The sequence below is a fragment of the Bos grunniens genome, chromosome 15, assembly GCF_055505025.1.
Source record: "Bos grunniens cultivar Pamir isolate PY7600 chromosome 15, Bosgru_T2T1.0, whole genome shotgun sequence".
Lineage (NCBI taxonomy): Eukaryota > Metazoa > Chordata > Mammalia > Artiodactyla > Bovidae > Bos > Bos grunniens.
The window spans coordinates 27,296,668-27,319,793 of NC_141179.1; positions in this window are offsets into that span (position 1 = coordinate 27,296,668).

Below are 23,126 nucleotides of genomic sequence, written 5' to 3' on the forward strand. Positions count from 1 at the left end.
TTGAATGATGTTGTAGGAGCAGACTTCTCAGAAGAGGTGCATTTTGAAGCTCGGAGATGACTCAGAATATTAGAGATATTATCCCAGCAGACTTCGGAGTTGATTTCTTACCTTTGTACATCATGGCACACAGGGAAATGGTAACATTTGTTCTGCATGCTGGAGCATACAGCTTCGGCTATTCCCAGCTGAAAGAGAGCCGGCCAGGGTCCCAGGGGCCATCCCGGGCCATCCCCACCCACCCAGGCATCTCAGGGACTAGGGAATCCCCCTTTCAACACATGGGTTACCTGTTTGAGCCCCCGACCCTGCATCGTGTACCACAACACATCTGGGAAACTCAGTTTCAGAATAAGCTCCTTCACTGACAGATGAGAAAACAGATTTGAGGAGCAAAAGTGACTTGGCTGAGGTCACACACTTGGGCCAGCACCAAGTGGAAAACTAAGGTCCCTGGACTATATTGTCTGCTCTTGAAAGATGGGAGGACATCAGGTCACGGGAGGAGGTCAGGGAGCTCATTTCAGGGCAAGGGAGTTAACCTACACTAACAGAGGAGATCTGACCCAATAAATAATGAGGATGACAGTGGTGAGGCTGAGCATCTGCAGCATCGTGGACATGCTCACCATCCAGCACCTCATCCAGTGCTGGTACCCTGAGACGGCACTGTGATGGCCTATGAGAGGGCAGGTCAACCAGGTCGTACGCCACAGTGGATGAAAGCCTGGGGAGGTCCATCTCCAGAGCTATATCCACCACACTCACCTGGAGCAGGAAGCAGGCTGACCCTATGGCCTTGGACCTCCACAGCCAGGGCCAGAGAAGAGGGCCCCCTACGAAGGAATGACAGACTCGGGCCCATTGAACTGAAGGAAGCCCTCAGTCCTCATTCTCCTCTCCCATCTCCCATCCTTGCTTCGTGCAGGGGAGCGACCTTTGAACCTGGCCCTGCCACCTGTCCACAGGTATCTTCTACAGCCCATCTCCCAGGTAAACAGTGTGTCAGTATTGCCAACACCCCACCTGTTAGTTAGAATTACCAGTCAGGACAGTCAGGGGCACCAGCACATACAGGATAGTGATTTACAGATCTACAGCTCAATCCCAGCCGAAGGCCCAAGTCTGGCCTCTTCCAACAGGAGCTCTCGGTCCTCAGATGCCCCTAGCTCTTTCCAGCTAAACTGCCCTCCCACGGCCCCTGACAGCCTCCTGTGCCAGCCTCAAGGGCCCTCCTCCAGGACCTCTTTGCTTGTGCCCTTGGGAACTGAATTCAGAAGCAGCTCCCATCAGCAAAACAATTTTACCGAATGGAGCTTGAAATGCAGGCAGCCTTGAGACTGGGAGGCCAAGGACAGAGCCCCTGAGGCCCCTGTGGGCCTTGTTGGGGTCCAAAGTTGGGGCCTGTAGGAAGAGCCAACCCCAAGGCCTTCGTCCCATTCAACAGGGTCGCATTCAACTGGACTTCCATTCAGCAGAGCTCAGCACCTCGTGGAGAAAACACCCTAGGATTTGGGAGAGTTGGGAGAGGCACAGCATTTACCATCATAAAAAAGAAGCTATTTAATCTGTATTTTTTTTTTCTAATTTTATTTTATTTTTAAACTTTACATAATTGTATTAGTTTTGCCAAATATCAAAATGAATCCGCCACAGGTATACATGTGTTCCCCATCCCAAACCCTCCTCCCTCCTCCCCCCCCATACCATCCCTCTGGGCCGTCCAGTGCACCAGCCCCAAGCATCCAGCATCGTGCATCGAACCTGGACTGGCAACTCGTTTCCTACATGATATTTTACATGTTTCAATGCCATTCTCCCAAATCTTCCCACCCTCTCCCTCTCCCACAGAGTCCATAAGACTGTTCTATACATCAGTGTCTCTTTTGCTGTCTCGTATACAGAGTTATTGTTACCATCTTTCTAAATTCCATATATATGTGTTAGTATACTGTATTTATGTTTTTCCTTCTGGCTTACTTCACTCTGTATAATAGGCTCCAGTTTCATCCACCTCATTAGAACTGATTCAAATGTATTCTTTTTAATGGCTGAGTAATACTCCATTGTGTATATGTACCACAGCTTTCTTATCCATTCATCTGCTGATGGGCATCTAGGTTGCTTCCATGTCCTGGCTATTATAAACAGTGCTGCGATGAACATTGGGGTACACATGTCTCTTTCCCTTCTGGTTTCCTCAGTGTGTATGCCTAGCAGTGGGATTGCTGGATCATAAGGCAGTTCTATTTCCAGTTTTTTAAGGAATCTCCACACTGTTCTCCATAGTGGCTGTACTAGTTTGCATTCCCACCAACAGTGTAAGAGGGTTCCCTTTTCTCCACACCCTCTCCAGCATTTATTATTTGTAGACTTTTGGATCGCAGCCATTCTGACTGGTGTGAAATGGTACCTCATAGTGGTTTTGATTTGCATTTCTCTGATAATGAGTGATGTTGAGCATCTTTTCATGTGTTTGTTAGCCATCTGTATGTCTTCTTTGGAGAAATGTCTATTTAGTTCTTTGGCCCATTTTTTGATTGGGTCGTTTATTTTTCTGGAGTTGAGCTGTAGGAGTTGCTTGTATATTTTTGAGATTAGTTGTTTGTCGGTTGCTTCATTTGCTATTATTTTCTCCCATTCTGAAGGCTGTCTTTTCACCTTGCTAATAGTTTCCTTTGATGTGCAGAAGCTTTTAAGGTTAATTAGGTCCCATTTGTTTATTTTTGCTTTTATTTCCAATATTCTGGGAGGTGGGTCATAGAGGATCCTGCTGTGATGTATGTCGGAGAGTGTTTTGCCTATGTTCTCCTCTAGGAGTTTTATAGTTTCTGGTCTTACGTTTAGATCTTTAATCCATTTTGAGTTTATTTTTGTGTATGGTGTTAGAAAGTGGTCCAGTTTCATTCTTTTACAAGTGGTTGACCAGATTTCCCAGCACCACTTGTTAAAGAGATTGTCTTTAATCCATTGTATATTCTTGCCTCCTTTGTCAAAGATAAGGTGTCCATATGTGCGTGGATTTATCTCTGGGCTTTCTATTTTATTCCATTGATCAATATTTCTGTCTTTGTGCCAGTACCATACTGTCTTGATAACTGTGGCTTTGTAGTAGAGCCTGAAGTCAGGTAGGTTGATTCCTCCAGTTCCATTCTTCTTTCTCAAGATCGCTTTGGCTATTCGAGGTTTTTTGTATTTCCATACAAATTGTGAAATTATTTGTTCTAGCTCTGTGAAGAATACTGTTGGTAGCTTGATAGGGATTGCATTGAATCTATAAATTGCTTTGAGTAGTATACTCATTTTCACTATATTGATTCTTCCAATCCATGAACATGGTATATTTCTCCATCTATTAGTGTCCTCTTTGATTTCTTTCACCAGTGTTTTATAGTTTTCTATATATAGGTCTTTAGTTTCTTTAGGTAGATATATTCCTAAGTATTTTATTCTTTCCGTTGCAATGGTGAATGGAATTGTTTCCTTAATTTCTCTTTCTGTTTTCTCATTATTAGTGTATAGGAATGCAAGGGATTTCTGTGTGTTGATTTTATATCCTGCAACTTTACTATAGTCATTGATTATTTCTAGTAATTTTCTGGTGGAATCTTTAGGGTTTTCTATGTAGAGGATCATGTCATCTGCAAATAGTGAGAGTTTTACTTCTTCTTTTCCAATTTGGATTCCTTTTATTTCTTTTTCTGCTCTGATTGCTGTGGCCAAAACTTCCAAAACTATGTTGAATAGTAATGGTGAAAGTGGGCACCCTTGTCTTGTTCCTGACTTTAGAGGAAATGCTTTCAATTTTTCACCATTGAGGATAATGTTTGCTGTGGGTTTGTCATATATAGCTTTTATTATGTTGAGGTATGTTCCTTCTATTCCTGCTTTCTGGAGAGTTTTTATCATAAATGGATGTTGAATTTTGTCAAAGGCTTTCTCTGCATCTATTGAGATAATCTGTATTTTAAATTTTTAAATGACTCCTCCTGAGACTAATTGTCCCTCTCATCTCTCAATCAAGCATTCAATTCCTTCATTCAAATTTCATTTCTGTTCCCTGGAGCCTGAGTCCATTGCTGGGAGTCCTCCATGTTTATTTCATTTGGGGGCTCTCTCTCTCCATCTCTGCAAAGTTTCTTGGCTCAAAGGCAGCTCTGAATGTGGTATGCTGGGATACCACATTCAGTGTCTGGTAGGGATACTTGGCACTCAGTAGGTCAGCTCTCAACCCTGATAAAGCATCTAAGGGCCTTGGAAGCTCTCAGGGCTCCCCAGTCTGAGGTCCCCATTGACCTTGGGTGGCAGATGCACCTTTTGTCTCCTCTTTCTGCAGCCTGACTCTAGGGATCCCTTTATCATCATGAAGTGTGGGGCAGACACTAGCTGCGAGGTGTGTGCTAAGCCTAGAGCCCCACGTCATATCACAAGCAAGGCTTCTTCCACCTTTCCTCTTCAACACGTGATCCTGAACAGCTGCGATGGTTCCTTTGGGTGGTTTTGCCGCCCATCATCTTAGATAGTTTTGACTCTTCAAAGATTGGGCTTAGTGGTAAAGAATCTGCCTGCCAATGCTGGAGATGTGGGTTTGATCCCTGGGTCAGGAAAATCCCCTGGAGAAGGGAATGGCAACCCACTCCAGTATTCTTGCCTGGAGAATGCCATGGACAGAGGAGTCTGGTGGGCTACATTTCATGGGGTCACAAAAAATTGGACATGACTGAGCATGCAGGCACTCATGCCTATGCATGCTTCAAAGATCTCTCCTTTTTTCTATATTCAGTTCCCACAGCACCCCAAGCAGCATTCTTCTGTGGCCCCAAGGCCTGGGACCAGATGTTAAGGGTCTGATTCTGCCCCTACTTTCCCCCAAGACCTGACAGGTCACAACCCCTGCTCCCTCCTCTGTAGAATAAGGAAGTTGGGCCAGATCTCTCGGTTCTGATATTCTAGAGAGGCAGAGTAGATTTCAATAATCCCATTTTACAGATGATGAAATTGAGGTTCAAATCTCAAAATCAATGTACCTGAGATTCCAGATGATTGGCTGAAAAACTAAGCTTGAAATTCCTCTCCAGAATCCTTTTCTTAAGTTGTTTCCATGAGACCCCATGTCGCTGGTGGCTACCGCAGCAGACAGCTCAGGTACAGAACATTTCCATGACAACAGAAAGTTCTTTGGGCAGTGCTAGTTTGGAAAGTTTCTTTATCTGCATTTCTCTCTCAGTTAAACTGATTGCCTCAAAGGCAGAGGATCAGTATCTGCATCTTTGTTTCTCCGGTACCTGGCACTGTGCATACGTGTGCTCAGTCGCAAGAGTTGTGTCCAACTCTTCACGATTCCATGGACTGTAGCCCTGCAGGCTCCTCTGTCCATGGGATTCTCCAGGTAAGAATACTAGAGTGGGTTACCATGCCCTCCTCCAGGGCACCTTCCTGACCCAGGGATCGAACCTGGGTCTCCGTGTCTCCTGCATTGCAAGTGGATTCTTTACTGCTGAGCCACCAGGGATACTTGTCATCAGAAGTGCTCAAATATCCATCAGATGGATTTGTTTGCTGACAGAAAACTTACCACCCAACTAGGGCCTGGGCTCGAAGTTCAGGCTGGAGAAGTTGTGATGGAGAGTGGGACCTGTGTAGGATGGGGAGATCCCGTCCTCAAACCGGTAGGCCAGGAGCCCTGCTGCTGGGACAGAAAGTCTCACTAATCCATCTGTGCTCTGTGGGGACAGGTGAGGGGAGTACCTAGCACCAGTGGGAAAGGACGTGGACCAGAAGGAGCAGACACTGCCCAGGGGTGGAGCCAACAGAGGGTGCCTACTTGCCCACCACCAAAGAGAATTCCAGCTGGGCCGCTTCCTCCTAGGCACCAGGAGGAAATTCTGCTAATTATCAAACCCAAACTTGGGATATGCATTTTTATGAAATGCTCATGCAGGAGGCAAATCATTTTCCTTAAAAAAAAAAAAAATCAAGATGGATAGGGGGAGAAAAGGCTCATACCAGTACCTACTAATTCAATCTAATCTTGGTCATTTCAGTTTCCATAAGAAAGTGCTTTCATAAAGCTACAAAGCTAACATCCATAACTCTCCAGTTTCCCCAGACAGGATACCTCTGCATTAAGTTTCCCATTTATCTTCGGAGATGGCAAATCATCCATTTATAATGGGATCTAATAAAGCAAGCTCCCATCGCAGTCCCAGCTGCTGGAATGCACCTCTGATCCAGGGACATTACTCTGGGGCCCGAGACTGTCTCAGTCTTCGTGGTGGCCCCTTGACTAGGTTTGTCCGGGTGCATAGTGCCCGGGGCATCATCACACAACACGGTTGTGGAGGCACGTGTGTGGTAAGGGGAAGGGGTGTGGCAGTCAGAGAGGCAGGTACTCTACGCCCACCAGCCTGATCACACACATCCCTTCTTTGAGAAGCTGAGATGAAGCAGTAAGAAAGGAGCTGAACCTGGCTCAGTCTTTAAGGTAGCTAGAGCTTGCTGTAGAGATGACAATTTGGGAAGGAACAGGGTGTAGCAGACTGATTCTACAGGCTCAGTTAGGCAGGTAGGGATCAGGTTCCACTGTCATGGGGTGGATTCCTTGGGAAGCAACCGCTTGAGATTGAGTGTAGCCAGCAGGGTGTTTACTAAGGAGAGCCCACAGGGCCCACACCAGTGGGGAAGAGAAATAGAAAGCAGAGAGAGGAACGCAGCTTTTATGAAGGCCAGCAGCAGCCGTGGCCAACCCCACAAGGAGTCCTGGAACACAGAATGGTCCTCTGGAGCTGTCCCCAGTCCAGCCGAGATGGCCAGGCCTTCTATTCCCTCATCAATCTGTCACTGGATGTGGGCCACCTCAAAAGGGAGGTATCTTAGGCAGGAAGCTTTCTGCAGCTGAAACAATCTCTGATGGGGCCCAGTTACTGAAGTCTGTCTGCTCATCACCTCCCCAGCAGCTAGGTCTAGTCCTTCACTGAAGGCAGATCTGGGAGGCACACTAGGGTGTCTACCACACCTACCATCGCCCTCCCCTCTCCACCAGAAACTATGCTTTAATCACACTGCCCCTGGGCCTTTGGTGCCCAGGACCTGTGGGGGAAAAGGCAATGAGCCCCACTACCTGCCTGCTCAGGCATAGGCCTAGTTCCTCTCAGGCTAAGTGACCTAGAAAAGACTGTTCCCATCAATTCCTTGGCACTTCCCAGCTTGCTGAGTGGGCAGCACAGTAGATTCTGGGGGGTCAAAGAAACCGTCAGGCAGACAAACACAGGTGTTGACAGGCAGATGTCTTCCAGTGTGAACCCAAGAGGTAAGGGAAGGAGGTATAGGCAGGCACCTCTGGGGTCTGCTGCACCCCTCTTCTGTATCCCCATATATGCCCAGGGAGCCTCTGCTCAAACTTTTCCAGTGGCGGGGAGCTCATTACCTAATATGGTAGCACACTGCATAGTCAGGCAGGTCTAGTCCTCAGAAAGTTATTTCTTAGATTAAGCTAAAGTCTGACCGTTGCCCAGTCTCGGTTCAGTACGTTCCACTAGGACAGGGGCAGGGAAGTTTGTACATTTTGTGGCTATACCCTCAACACCTAGTAAGAACATGTGGTACATGTTAAGCTCAGTATTTCTTGAATGAATGAATGCTGGCATGCATGCAGGCGTCCCCAGTGGCTCAGGAGTAAAGAGTCCACCTGCAATGCAGGAACCACAGGGGACGAGGGTTGGATCTCTGCGTCTCCTGGGAAGATCCCCAGGAGGAGGAAATGAGAACCCACTGCAGTATTCTTGCCTGGAAAATCCCCTGGACAGAGGTGCTTGCAGGGCTACAGTCCATGGGGTCACAAAGAGTAGGACACGACTGAAGCAACTTAGCATGCACGGATGCATGCATGGCCCATGCCGCCAAGGAGTTTACATCCTGCTTCTGTTTCCAACCTGCTTTCCCACGTATAACCTACGTGATCGGATTCTCATGGGTTTAAGGGCATAACCCCGTGCCTGGAACAAAACTGAGCTGAAGTGCTAGTACTCATTCACTCAAGGAGCCAGCAATGAATTCCTAATGCATGTCAGAATCTCTCTAGGTGCTCTGGGCTCTGGTCTTCGGAAGCAGAAAGTGTTAAGATGGTGGGAGAGGGCAAAAAATTACCAACGGTGAGGATGATTTTAGAAAAAGTGTCTAGGTGTTTCATCAGGCAGAGTGGACAAACACACACACATTCCTACTCAAAACTCATCCTTCCCTTCAACAGAGCCAGCCCTCCCAATACAGACCTTGAAACCTGGCCGGGAAACAAGACCCTCAGGGAAACCCAGCTCCCTCACCCACCCCTCTGCAGGAAACAGGACACGTCACAGCCCCAGCACACCGTTCCTGCTGCCCCTCAGGCCTGGAGGATCTGGGTTCCCACCACCCCTCCCTCTGCCATTTGTATTTCCTTTGAAATGCTTCTGTGTGTGAGTGGCGAGGGGGGAGCAGATTAGCTTCCCTTCCTGAAACACCGCTCTGATGCCAGGAAGAGTGAGCTGGAATCAGCAAGGCGAGTTAAGCTTTCTGACTGCAGCCCCGGGCTTAGCGGGGCCGATTACAACAGCAGGTGATGAGCCACGTTACCGCCGCTGTGGAGCCTGTGAAAATCCTGTTACAGGGCAAAGGCATTTTAGCTACAGCTCCAAATTTCAAAGAATGATTGAGCTGGAACGTGGCAGGCAGTAGGCAACCGGGGACCTAAGTTATTTGACTTAAACTGAGAACAAGGCCCAAGGAGGCTGCAGGGGGTAGAGAATTCCAGACAGGGACCCTAACCTCCCCCACCACCCCTCCCCCAAAGAGCCTTTCCCCACCCCCACCGTGTCTGCACACCCTCCCTCCCACCATCCTCCCCTCCCTTCTCCAGCCCATCTTTAAGCAGAAGGAGCTTCCATCTGCCTTGAATCCTGTCTTCCTCACCAATCTGTAAGCTCCTGGAGATCAGAGTGTGAGGTTTCTTCAACCCCGCGGGGTTTAGCACAGCGCCTGGCTCATATAAATGCTCAATAAAGTTTGCTGAATGATGCATTGGTTACGGCCTCAAAGTCACTTCTTCCTTGCCTTGTTCTGCCTGATTTCTAGATCCACCCAGCCCCTCTCCAACCACTACCACACACACACATACACTTACTCCCACTGAGTGCTTCTGGAAACCCACATCTTTTATGCAGCCCTCCCTGGTTCCTTGGAAAAGAAGTAGCGCCTGGCTAGCAGATCCAAATCTGACTGCAAATGAGACACTTAGGCAGAGGGAAAGACTTTAAAAAACACCCAGGAAAAGGAAGACCCGTGAGTATTTGCTTTGCCCTACTAGATGGGAAGGGCTTCCCAGGTGGCACTAATGGTAAAGAACCCACCTGTCAATTCTGGAGATGTAAAGAGACGCAGGTTTGATCCCTGGGGTCAGGAAGATCCCTGGAGGAGGATATGGCAACTCACTTCTGTATTCTTGCCTAGAGAATCCCCGGGACAGAGGAGCCGGGTGGTTTACATACCGTCCATAGCGTCGTGCAGAGTTGGACACGACTGAAGTGACTTAGCACACATTAGATGGGAAAGAGTAAAATCATAAGATAGAGAGTCTATCCTGGAGCCTTCAGATCCAACATCCCCCCACCACACTTAACCACCTCCTCAAATTGGTGCTCATTTGCATTTAATGGGAAGAAGCCTGGAAGAAACAAGGGACCTAGAAAAGCCATTAAGGGGTCTGGGTTCAAAACCTAGTTTTTCAAGTCTCTCAAGATTTCAGACCCTCTGTGGTAAACGACCCACCTCATAAGCTATAGTACCAACACAGCCTATGTAAGGAACGTCTCAATGGCAACACACAGTAGAAATTAATCAAATAATAATGGTGTCATCAATGTGAAAATCAAGATGCCCCATATGCTAGACCTGAGCATTGTCCGTCATGACTAAGGAAACCCAGTGAGGTCCTTGATCTGATGTGATCTTCACAACAGCCCTAAAGTGAGTGGTTATATGCTCCTTGTTGTTTAGTCACTAGGTCATGTCCAGCTATTTGTGACCCCAGGGATTGTAGCCCACCAGGCTCCTCTTTCCTTGGGATTTACCAGGCAAGAATACTGGAGTGGGTTGCCATTTCTTTCTCCAGGGGATCTTCCTGACCCAGGGACTGAACTCGCGTCTCCTGCTTTGGTAGTCGGATGCTTCACCACTGAGCTACCAGGGGAGCCCATGCATCTTGTACAGAGAGGAAACTGGGGCCCAGGAGAGTAACTTGTCCAGGGTTGCCTGGCTGGGAAACACAAAGGCTGGAACTAGAGTCCAGGTACTGAGACCAGAACCTGAAGCTGTTCCCCACAGCAGGCTACCTGCCCCCCATCCCACCAGACAGGAACAACCAGTTGTCATCAGGATGCACATTCATTGTCCAGCCAGACAAAAAAGATGGGGGCAAAGCTCTCTCTCCTCCCTCCCTCCCTCCACTCCCTCCCCTCCTCCCTCCCTTCCTTCCTTCCACCACGCAGTGATTAAATACTCTCCATATGCTCAACCCTCCAGTAGTGAATATGTGGGATAAAAAAAAAACAAGCTGTCCCTACAGAAGGCAGCTTATAGTCCAGCCAAAGAGACAAAATGACCGTCACAGGAAGTAATCTCAGAGTGCGGGCCACATTCCCATGGGGACGCAAAGCCTCTCCAAGCAAAATACGCATGTGTGATCAGAGGACATGCAAGTGCAGAGTAGATGGGGGAGACCCCAGAATGATGAACGGAAGCTACCAGGAGACAGAGTTCCCAGGCAGGAGCTGGGCAAAGATGAAAAGAGCTGCCCTGGAAGTAGGTGTTCAAGGGGTATCTGGGTGATTGACTTCAAGCCCCACCCCAGCCCCAAGATTCTCCAAATTAATGATCATTCCTTCTAGAGTCCACTGTAAGAGAAGCAAGGGGATCCCAAGAGGTCAGCGTGCATCCTCTCCAGAGAAACTGGAGCTTCCCGGAGCAGGGAGCGGATCAAGCGCTCCCCAGCTCAGCCTAACATGGCCTCAGGCTTCTCATCTCACATAAGCCATTCCCCCTCCAGCTCCTCATGCCTCGTTTTCCAGGCCAAGATTTAGAGTACCCGTGGCAGCTGCCTCTCCCTTCAGGAGAAAACAAAGTAGAAAGCATGCAAAGACCATCTGAAAATCCCTTGTTTGCTCTCTGCTTCCGAGTCACTGCAGAACACGGGCTGGCAGTGTCCCAGACAAACACGGGAAACCAGGCTCTGCCTCTGCTCAGCCCTTTGCAATGGCTCCTATCCATGTCTCCTCCCTCAGCAAGGCCCTGCTCTCACACAACAGGAAAAGGGACAGAGACCCGAGGCTTGCGTGCACCCAGCGTTCCTCCACCTGGCACTGTCCTCAGGGCCACCAAAATGAAGAGAACTCCAGGCTGCCTGCTCTGGAGGATCCTTCTTGTCAGGGGAAAGCCTTTTATCCTTAGGATCCCAGAACTGGAGAAGGTAGTCCTTAGTGGTCATCTCCAGCCTCCTCATTTACTGTCTACTGCAGATGACACTGCACCGCAATGTCAGACCTATAGTAAATCCCTTTGCGCAGCTCCCTGATGGCTGAGCTGCCTGGGGACCTGGGCAGAACTACATCACTATTGTGGGACTTCTATAAACTGAGTATTGTCTCGCATCTGTTAGGCAGTATTCCTTACGGGGCCTGCTGCTGCTGCTGCTGCGGAGTCACTTCAGTCGTGTCCAACTCTGTGCAATCCCATAGACTGAAGCCCACCAGGCTCCTCTGTCCCTGGGATTTTCCAGGCAAGAACACTGGAGTGGGTTGCCATTTCCTTCTTCAATGCATGAAAATGAAAAGTGAAAGTGAAGTTGCTCAGTCGTGTCCGACTCCCGGCAACCCCATGGACTGTAGCCCACCAGGCTCCTCCATCAGCACATAACATCCTAAGATGTGGCAGAAAGAGGAGGTTTTGAAACCCTCCAAAGCAGGATTCAAATCCTGGCTCCTGCAGTTGGCAGCTATGTGACTCTGAGCTGGTGACATAAAGTCCCCATGTATCAGTTTCCCTGTGGCTAAAATAGAGATGAGATTTGCCTGTGCTGAGTTTTTATGCAGCTTCAAGGATGCAAGGCATGTTAAAGCCTTCAGCATTAAGCAGTAGCTCCCTGCTCCTTCCTCCTTAAGATCCCTGGTTGTGGGGGGACAGAGGTGGAAATGAGCTTTCTTACTTCCTCTCTGCAAAGATTGGTAACAGCATATAGTTCCTATTAGCCCCAGACACCACTGCCCATGATTCAGCCACAAGCTAAGAGGGATGAGGCTGGGAGGGGCACGGAGACAGGCACAGGCATGGCAGTTGTGACTTCTGGCCCAGTGAGGCAAGAGGAACTGGCCACTCCACCGTAGGGAGAGGCAATCTAGTGGGAATAAGAGGCATCTTCCAGGTAGGGGTACCCAGGGCCCTTCCCAGGAGCAGTCGACTGGGTTGAACACTCTGAATCCCACTGAGGGACTGTCCCCTTCCCTCTAAGACCAGATAAGGAGGACTGAGTTAAGGAGGAATGGTAGAAAGAAAGTGTGATGATTAATTTTATATGATCACTTGACTGGGCCACCAAGTGCCAAGACATTTGGCCAAGCATTATTCTGAATGTTTTTCTGAGGGTGTTTCTGACGGAGATTAACATTTGAATCAATAGATGGAGTAAAGCAGATTGCTCTCCCCACGAGGGTAGGCCTCCTCCAATCAGTTAAAGGGCTGGATAGAACAAAAAGTCTGACATTCCATGAGTAACAGAGAGTATCTCCTGCCTTTGGATTAACATATTGGCTTTTTTATGCTTTTGAACTCAAACCAAAATATTGACATTTCTTGAGTCATGAGCCTTTGGACTGGAACTATACCATTGGTTCTGCAAGTTGCTCACTGACCCTGGAGATTTTAGGACTTATTAGCCTCTATAATTGCATGAGCCAATTCCTTCTAATAAATCCCCTTCCATATATATATGTGTGTGTGTGTGTAAATATATTTTTATATATGTATGCTCCTGGAATATGAATGTGGAAATGTATATTCACATATATATGGAAACTATAAGTGTATATGGAAATATATATATGTATACACAGGCACACACACACTTTCTATTAGCTTTGTTTCTCTGGGGAGCCCTAATATAGCAGAAATCCTACTCATCACTAGAGAAAATGTTCTAACACTCTGAGCTGCCAACCCCTGGATGTATGAAAGCAGAGCCCCACTCAGCATCCACACTCTCAGTAGGAACATGAGTTTGACACATTCCAAAGATGCTTCTGTCTCTCAAAGTCTGTGATTTTAAGGTAGAAATGGGGAGGGTGTCATGCAGCCATTTTTCTCCCCAGAAGTTGGCCAGGGCAGGCGCAAGTGGGATGAAAGGGACCACATGAAATCTGTCTCCCCTGTGAGCTTCTCCTTTGAGCCCCCAACACCCCCTGAACCACTTAGATCACACAGTGAGTAAAGCGAGTTCTTCTCACTCCCAGCCCTGTGTTCTCCCTTCACTGTGATGCTGAGAGGGGTGTGGAGATGCTGAGGAGGGAGGCAGAGAAGCAACCCAGGAGAGACCCAGGGCTCATCAGGCATGGGAAGGGGTGAGAGCATGTGGTCAGCTTAAGGGGACGGGAGAGGAGCCCCAGCTCCCTGACTGAGGCCCCAGCTCAGAAATTCAGGATCACAGAATCATAGCATAGCCTGGGGGCCTCTTGTCTGCCTTCTCTACCTTCAGAAGGAAATAATCGGAGAACAATAAAGGTATAAAGAATACTTAATCTAGAAAATTCTAATCTTTGTGTACTTTAAATGCAGATTTAAAAGAAAACAGCATTTCTCTTGCTTGAAATGTTTTTGCGATAATCCTATTATGAGGACAAAGTGTGGGGAAAAGGTTTTCTCCATGGCTGTGACAGCGAGTTTGGAAGGAAAGAGAATCTAATTCCCACTTCTCTCTTGTCTTACTCCACTTCTCCTCTATTTCTCTGATCCTTCCAAAATACCCCATCCCCACATCCTCTTCAGATAGGCTCCCTCTAACTCTCTGGCTGATTCAGCCCACATATCCCGAAGGAGACTGAAATGGCCACCTGGATGCTGTGGTTTCTCACCTCCTGCTGACCCAGAGCTGAGTCAGCCAGGGTGGTGAGCTGACATCTGGGGACCAGCAGCTGTGAGCAAAGCCGGTGACCATGAGGCGGGGCCGCTGGGCAGAGCCTGGGGCGCCCTAGGTGTCAGCCTCAGAAAAGGGAGCCGATGAGGGTGCTATACTCATCTCCTGGCCCTAGAAAAGGCAGGGGAACTTTCTTGAGGAGCCATCCGTCTTTTCTGGGATGGACTTCAGAGTGGGAGAGAGAGTTGAGTGGAGTCTGAGTATCATAGATTGGATTGTGTCCCTTGGAAGTCCTGACCCCCCAGGACCTCAGAATGTGACCTTATTTAGCAACCAAGTCTTAACAGGCTAAGTCACTTCAGTTGTGTCCTACTCTTTGCAGCCCTATGGACTATAGCCCACCAGGTTCCTCTGCCATGGGATTCTCTAGGCAAGAATACTGGAGTGGGTTGCCATGCCCTTCTCCAGGGGATCTTCCCAAGCCAGGGATCAAACAGCCATCTCTTGTGTCTCCTGCATTGGCAGGCGGGTTCTTTACCACTAGTGCCGCCTGGGAAGCCCTCAGTAATCAAAGATACCTTCTCAGAGTGGGGCTTAAACCTATATGCTTGGGGATTGATCTGCCTCCCCTCAAAATTCGTAGATTTAAACTCCAACCTTGACTCAAACGGTAAAGAATTCACCTGCAATGCAGGAGACCTACTTTCAATCCCTGGGTTGAGAAGATCCCCCTGGAGAAGGGAATGGTTACCCACTCCAGGATTCTTGCCTGAAGAATTCCATGGACAGAGGAGCCTGGTGGGCTACAGTCCATGGGGTCGCAAAGAGTCAGACACGACTGAACGATAAACACTCCAATGTGAGCGTATTTGGAGATCAGGCCTGTGAGAAGGTAGCTAGGAGAAGTAAAGCAGAGGCACTCATCTGATAGGGCCGTGTCCTCATAAGAAGAGACATCAGAGCTCTCTACCTCCACCGTGGCAGAATGCAGTGAGAGGAGGTGTCTGCAAGCCAAGAAAAGGGTTCTCCCCAGAAACCAGATCTGCCACGTCTAGATATTGAGTTTTCCAGCCTGCAGAATTGTGAGAAAATTAATTTCTGTCATTTAAATCATAGCATCTGTGCTATTTCATTACAGCAGCCTCACCTGAGCAATACAACTAGTGTCTTTATAAAAAGGGAAATTGGGGTGGGGAGCGGGGTCCTCCTCTCGTGGTCCAGCAGTTAAGACTGTGTTTCCAGGACAGATGGCTCCGGTTAAATCCTTGGTCGGAGAACTAGAACAGGCCACAACTAAGAGTTCACATGCCAAAACAAAACTAAAGATCCCACATGCCACCACTAGAACTGGAGCAGCCACATAAATAAATAAACATAAATTTTTTTGTTAAAAAAAAAAAAAGAAAATTTGAGCCCTGAGACACTCACAGGGTGAAGATGATACAAAAACAACCAGGAGAATATGGCCATCTACAAGCCACACAGAGACACCTGCAACAGGTCTCCCTCAGGGCCCGTGGAAGGATCCAGCCCCTGTGACACCTTGATTTTAGACTTCCAGCCTCCAGAACTCTGAGAAAGTACATTTTTAAATTTTAGTTACTTATTTTAATTGGAAAATAGTTACTTTACCATATCGTGATGGTTTTTGCCAGACATCAGTATGAATCGGCCACAGGCACACGTGTGGGTCCTCCATCCTGAACCCTCCTCCCACCTCCCCATCCACCCGATCCGTCCAGGTTGTCACAGAGCGCCAGTGTCCTGGGTCATACATCAGACTCGCACTGGTTGTCTATTTCGCATATGGTAATATATATGTCTCAATGCTCTTCTCTCAAATCATCCCACCCTCTCCTTCTCCCACTGAGTCTGCAAGTCTGTTCTTTACATGAGTTCTTTACATTTCTGTTGTTCAAGTCAGCCAGTCTGTGGTGCTTTATCACAGCAGCCATAGCAGATGAACAGACCGGGCTAGATAGGTCACCACAGGTCTGAGGCTGGGAGGGTCAGGTCTGCCTTCCACGCAGCCCTCTGCTCTGGAACCTCCTCTCAGCCTGGAGCGGGGATAGATTCTCAGACCCAGAGTCCTTCTTTCCTACTGACTGTGTTCTGGATCCCCGGAGCTCCCACTTTCCATTGCATTTAGGGGATGGACTTGACACAAAACCCTGTTCTGCTTTGCAGGAAGGAATCATTTTTCATCAGGCAACAGTGACGCTCCGAGAGAAATCCATGGAGACAGAGCAGGCGCAGTGCCAGAGGGAAGGCCAGTTGCCAGAGCCCAGTTCCCCGCTTGAATTCCAAGGTTCTTGGGGGAGGGCCTCTCTGCCCTGCTGAAGGGTAGGAGAAAGACAGGGGTACCAATCAGCAGAAGAATATACCCTCCCAGAGGCCTGGTAGGTGCCCTTCTCTAGCTGGGCTACCCTGGTGTGATGTGACGCTGGGCTGGAAGGAACTAGAGGCAAAGGAAAGCGGAGGCAAAAGAAGATGCCTCACTTCAGAGAGGAAAGGTAGTGGCCTGGCACCAACAGACAAGTTGTCTCCGGCCATCTCATCAGCCGCTCCCACAGCTCACAGGCAAGGAGTCCCTGCTATGCAGTTGCAGAGAGAGATGAGAGACAGGACACGGGAGGAATCTGGTGGGCATCCAAAGAAGGTTGGCATGAGAACAAGGGACAGAGACAGGAGTGAAACACACACATGCAAAGCGGCCTCCAAAGGCTGCAAAGACGCTTCAGAAAGCAGATCAGACTAGCTTTTCAGTCTTGTCCAGACTGCACCACCAGCCCCTCGGGGATTCTCTCATCACTGGAAATTAGCGACAGCGCAGCAGTCTGTAGCCTGGGCCATCTGCCCCTGCCAGGCTGAAACATTCCTCCAGGCAGCCCTGACTGTGGTCGGTGTAAAAGCAGGAGACAAGAGCCCCTTCCCCAGCATGAGGAGTGAAATGAAGGGGCCACAGCACACATGGATCCCCAAATCAGAGAATGAAAGCTTAAACCATCACGTGGATGTGGGATCCCGGCAGTCAAGCCAATCTGCAAATAAGAAGGTGCGAGGGCAGCTTGACAAAAAAAGTTTGAACCCAGAGAGATTCGCCTTGAAAACAGTTGCTTCCCACAACAGGCTCTCTTAAGAGAGCTTTGAATTCTCAGTGATGAATCCAGAAGACAAATCGCTGTCTCAGTCAGCAGCGGCGGCAGCCCATGTGTTCTCAAATCAGGCATGTCATGTTCAGATCGACAAGCACGCAGAAGAATTTGAAGCTTGGCATGGTCCTTCTAAGTCGTTGTAGGAGGCAGATGAATCTTGGATCAGACAGAGCTGGTTTGGACCCTAGCTCCATCTCTTCCTAGCTGGGTGGCATGGACCAGTTCGATGAATCTCTGAACTTGCTTTCTGTATTCTCAAAATAGGAGTAAGAATGTCTACCTCATGGGTTTTGGTGAGTGGGTTAAATGAGATTATACTGAGTTAGGAACACAGTAAATGCTCAATAAATATTCTTACCACCCCTACCCTTCTTCCATACTAAATACAGCAAACTCCTAGATTGGACTCACCGGGGAAAGGTTCCCAGGCTCTGTTTGAAAATATCCAGTGATGAAAACTCACCCCTTGGGCACAGAGGGCCCTTCCATTTGGACAGCTCTCATGGTCAGATGCTATGTTGCTTATAGCATGGGAAATCAAAATTAGCCTGGCAGTAATGCCTCAATGGTCCTTATTTGGTCCTGCACCCCGTCATAAATGAGACATAAAAAGAGGAGGCTGATGCTCTTCTCCTCCTGTAGTAACAGGTCCTGTCATCATCTGTACCTTATCCATTCATCCATCACTCACCAATTCACTGGTTCCTTCAAGACACAGCAGCAGGATACAGAGACAAGAGCCTTGAGTTTACTCTGAACCACCAGCTGATCAATATCTCAGCGTAACTCTGTCAACCCTTTTTTGTTTGTTTGTTTCCCCCCAGAGAAAATACAAAAAGGAAGGAAAGGAAAGAACTGGCTTTGGGAATGCCTCTGGATGGGAGGTCATGTCCTTGGAGCCTCCAGGGAATCTGAGGATGGAGGCCAAGGAAGCAAGGTGATCCTAATTCCTAGTTCCCAACAGGACCTAAATCCTCCATCCAAGGCCGGAAGCCACTCTTTACTTTGAGATGATCCAGCTCAGTCTTATTTGCAAAGCTGTCCCCAAAGCCTCCACAGGAAGTATAATATCACCATAAAGAATTGTTATCTTCCCAGGTGGCTACTTCTCTCTCTTTAAAGAAATAGTCTTGAGTTTGCAGTGAGCAAGATTTCCACTCCCTCCCCCTCCTTTACCTGATATAATTTTGGTTCCTGATAATTACATTAGGTATAGAAAGTGACTTTATGGTGCTAATAATTATACATGCTTACAAAACAGATGGGTCTGGGGATCTGGAGGGGGAGCGTTTATGGACTCGGAAATGAGACATTTTGTTGTAGGAAATGGATAGTTATTTCCAGGTTTTATTGCTGTGTTTTGTAGGACTCTTCTTAAATCTTGTGGATAATGCTTTGCCTGAATTACCTTCGGTTTGCATTTTCTAAGACTTAGCTCACTGGTCCCGCATGTGCTGGGAAGATGACATGAGCTACCCAGAGCAGGAGGGGAAGCTGGAAACCACAGGGGACCAGTGGGTGCCACTGGGCAGAAGAGTACCACACAGGGGATGGGAATTCCACAGAATACTGGAATCAGAAAGAACCTGAGAAATCATCTAGTCAAGCAGTTCTCAAAGTGGGCTCCCCAGACCAGCAGTATAATCATGGTCCAATTTCCCTGGTGGCTCAGATGGTAAAGAATCTGCCTGCAATACGGGAGACCTGGGTTTGATCCCTGGGTTAGGAAGATCCCCTGGAGGAGGGCATGGCAACCCACACCAGTATTCTTGCTTGGAGAATCCCCATGGACAGAGGAGCCTGGTGGGCTAGAGTCCATGGGGTTGCAAAGGGTCAGACATGACTGAGCGACTAAGCACACACGTAGAGCACGGGAACCTCTTAGAAATGCATTTGGGATGTCCCTGGCGGTCCAGGGACTTCCCTGGCAGTCCAATGATTAAGACCACCTTCCAACGCAAGGGGTGCAAGTTCGATTCCTGCTCGGGGACCTAAAATCCCACATGCCTCTCGGCCAAAAAATGAAAACATAAAACAGAAGAAATTTTGTGACAAATTCAATAAAGACTTTTAAAAATAATGGTCCACATCAAAAAAAAGAAAAAAAAAAACTCCTAAAAAATGCAAATTCTCTTGACTTCCCTGATGGTCCAGTGGTTAAGACTCGGAGGTCCCAATGCAGGGTGGGTGGATTCGATCCCTGGTTAGAGAACTAAGATCCCACATGCAGTGCAGTGCAGCCAAAAGAAAAGACAAGAAATGCACATTTTCAGGCCCTACACAGAAACTCAGGGTGGCACCCAGGAATCAGCCTTTTCTCCTCAGTGCCCCTGATGATAGTTAAAGTTTAAGTCACTGATCTGCTTCAATCTTTCATATTAAAAGTGAGTAACTATATAAGATAAACAACAAGGACCTACTGCATAGGACATGGAACTATATACAATGTCTTATAATAATCTAATGGAAAAGAATCTGAAAAAGATTATATATATGTATGTATAGCTGAATCACTTTGCTATATACCTGAAACTAACACAACACTCCATCTAGTCAAGGCTATGGTTTTTCCTGTGGTCATGTATGGATGTGAGAGTTGGACTGTGAAGAAAGGTGAGTGCCAAAGAATTGATGCTTTTGAACTGTGGTGTTGGAGAAGACTCTTGAGAGTCCCTTGGACTGCAAGGAGATCCAACCAGTCCATTCTGAAGGAGATCAGCCCTGGTATTTCTTTGGAAGGAATGATGCTAAAGCTGAAACTCCAGTACTTTGGCCACCTCATGTGAAGAGTTGATTCATTGGAAAAGACTCTGATGCTGGGAGGGATTGGGGGCAGGAGGAGAAGGGGACGACAGAGGATGAGATGGCTGGATGGCATCACTGACTCTATGGACGTGAGTCTGAGTGAACTCCGGGAGTTGGTGATGGACAGGGAGGCCTGGCGTGCTGTGATTCATGGGGTTGCAAAGAGTCAGACACGACTGAGCGACTGAACTGAACTGAACTGAACACAACACTGTACATCAACTATAGTTCAACCAAAAGAAAAAAAAAAAAAAAGGAGTAAACTAAGCCCAGAAGGGTCTTAAGTGATTTTCCCCAAGTCCCTCAGTCAGTTAATGGAGAGTCATCATGAGAACTTCTAATCCACCACACCCTCTCTAAAATACCATGTGGTCCCTTAAGTATTAGGCACGTGATGTACTGACTTGCTCTTAAATTTGGTATGTCTAGAAATCACATGGGGATCTTGCTAAAATGCATATTTGGATTCAGTAGTTCTGGGGTACCACCTGAGATTCTACATTCTAACAAGGTCCTGTGTGATAGGACGCTGCTGGCCCAGGGGTCACACCTTGAGCAGCACAATTCTGCTGCTGGTTGTGGGATTCTAGACAAGTCAGCCCCCACTTCCCCTTTCTCCGTCTGGGCAGCAGGAAGGGCTGAGGAGAGGTACTAACTCTTCGTGTTCTTCTTGGGGGACAAATCTAAGCAACAGTGACTCTGCACCCTTCTGCTCACCGCCTCTTATTCTCCCTGGAGCTTGGTCAGCGGGCCACCGCCCTGCTGGCCCTTTGCCATCTCTGCCCTGTTGACTTCTCCCCTCTGCAGTCTGCCACACCATCATCTTGGGGAGAGGTAGTCTTCTCTCATTTTCTCCAAAACTTGATGTGATAGACAGACCATGGGATCCAGGAAAAAATAAATTGTGTCTCCCTTTCTTTCAAGGAACTCCTGGGTAAAAATCCCAGAACCTTTCTAAGTCTTTCTGGCTTCTATTTACTCATTGGCAATGGGATCCTAACACTATCCCTCTGGCTGCCATAAAAGTCATTTATTTATTCACTCAACAAGCACTTTTTGAGTGCTTCTTAAGTGCAAGCACCAGCATAGACATTAGATAAATGGGCTTCATCCATTCCTTACCTTCCCCACCCCCAACCCACATCATTTGTAGCTTAAAGAGAATGAGTTCCCAGGCTAAAAATCCCACAAGGACCACTTGTCGGGCACATTTACTGAATTTCTTCTCACTCCATTTGTCTCACTTCTTGCCCTATCCAACCAGGTAGACATGCCTCATCCTCCTAATTGGGAACACCCCCTTCCCCAACCCCCAAGCACGCCTCTCTGTTAGCTGCCCGCGAGCCTGGCCCTGCCGCTTTCATATCCCGTCCCTCTCGGAATTTCATTCGCTCCCCGCCGGTCCCTCTCGCAGACAAACATTGATAATGAATAAATCTCTTTCAGGGAAGGGAGTGGGCTGGTGTGTCCGTGGGGATGGCCCTGCAGACACAGGCAGGATGGATGGCTGGTGGGAGCAATGCCTTTGGTTCTAATTAACGTATTGTTCTCTGGGCTCTAGCAGGATTATGGATGAGCTCCACAAAGCGGCCCACTTAACCTGAGCACCCTGCTTCCAATCTATTACTTTCTCCACTGGCTTCAGCCTACAGTTTGGCCTGGTGCGGAAGGGCCGAGTGTGGGCAGAGAGCCAAAAGAGCTCAATTTGAGATGCTCCCCGAATGCACATGCCCAGCTCACTTCTACCTGATGGGTCAGCCTGTTTGGAGGTCTGGTCTTATCCTTCCCCAGACTAGCAGGAGGAGAAATTCAACCCAAAGTGCCCCAAGTCTCTGGTCTGAGGTCCCACCCATAGACTCTCGCAGATAAATCTAAATAGGTTACCAGCTCACCAAGCTGTGGGAGCTGCCCCTAAATCCCTGGCTGGTGGAAAACAGCCTGAACAACTTCGGTGATGGCTCCTAAGCTAAGCCTTTCATTTGCACATTCCTGAAAGTCTTTGCTATCTTTTGATTATTTTTTTCATGCATAAACTATTGTCCAAGAGCTGTTAAAAGCAAGAGGACAAAATGTACAAGACTTAGTTCTCACTCTGAGAAGGCTCACAATCTGGTGAAGATAAGAAGCATTCTCAGAAGACAAAGGCACCAAGGGTACCTCCGCACACAGCATTGTCTGAGGGCACAAATCTGATGATGTAACAGTGAAGATTAGATGCGGTGATTTAGGTGGTGTGAGGGGTAAAGAATCCATCTGCCAATGCAGGAGAGTCAGGAGATGCAGTATTGATCCCTGGATTGAGAAGATCCCCTGGAGGAAGAAATGGCATCCCATTTTGAAATGGCAGCTCCAGTATTCTTGCCTGAAAAATTGCATGGACAGAGGAGTCTGGTGGGCTACATACAGACCAAGGGATCACAAAGAGTTAGACATGACTGAGCAACTGAGCTCATGGAGAAGGGAGATATGTTAGAAGTGGCAACAGGTAGGCTGGCCATGAAGGTCACCCAGAGAAGGAGATTCAGAGGGAGGGAAAGGGCAGAGTGGCAGAAGCATTGGAGATATTTAGGGTTGTCAAGTGTGCTCCATCTGGACCAGTAATTTCAGAACAGAGTGTAAAGAAATGTGAGGGCTGATTAAGGAGTTTGGACTTTATGGCAGTCAGAAAAGTTGCTGAGTAGAAAAAAGACATGCTGAAATGTGTGTGTGGCTAAGAAAGTTACTCTGTCAGGGATGTGCAGGAAGGATTTGAAGATAAACTACGTGGTGTTGTGGAAACCACTTAGGAGCCTTGACTTCCTGGAATAGTCTAGAAGGAGAGCGGTGGCTACAATCTTAAATTTGCAATGATTTCCTGGAATCGTCTAGAAGGAGAGCAGTGGTTTCAACCTTCAATTTGTAAGCAAGAGAGGCTGTTCGTACTAAACCCGAGACTCTACATGAGATGCCCAAAGTAATACAGTTAACTATGGATAGGTTTCCCTATGAATGTCTTTGACTCCTAACCCACAACA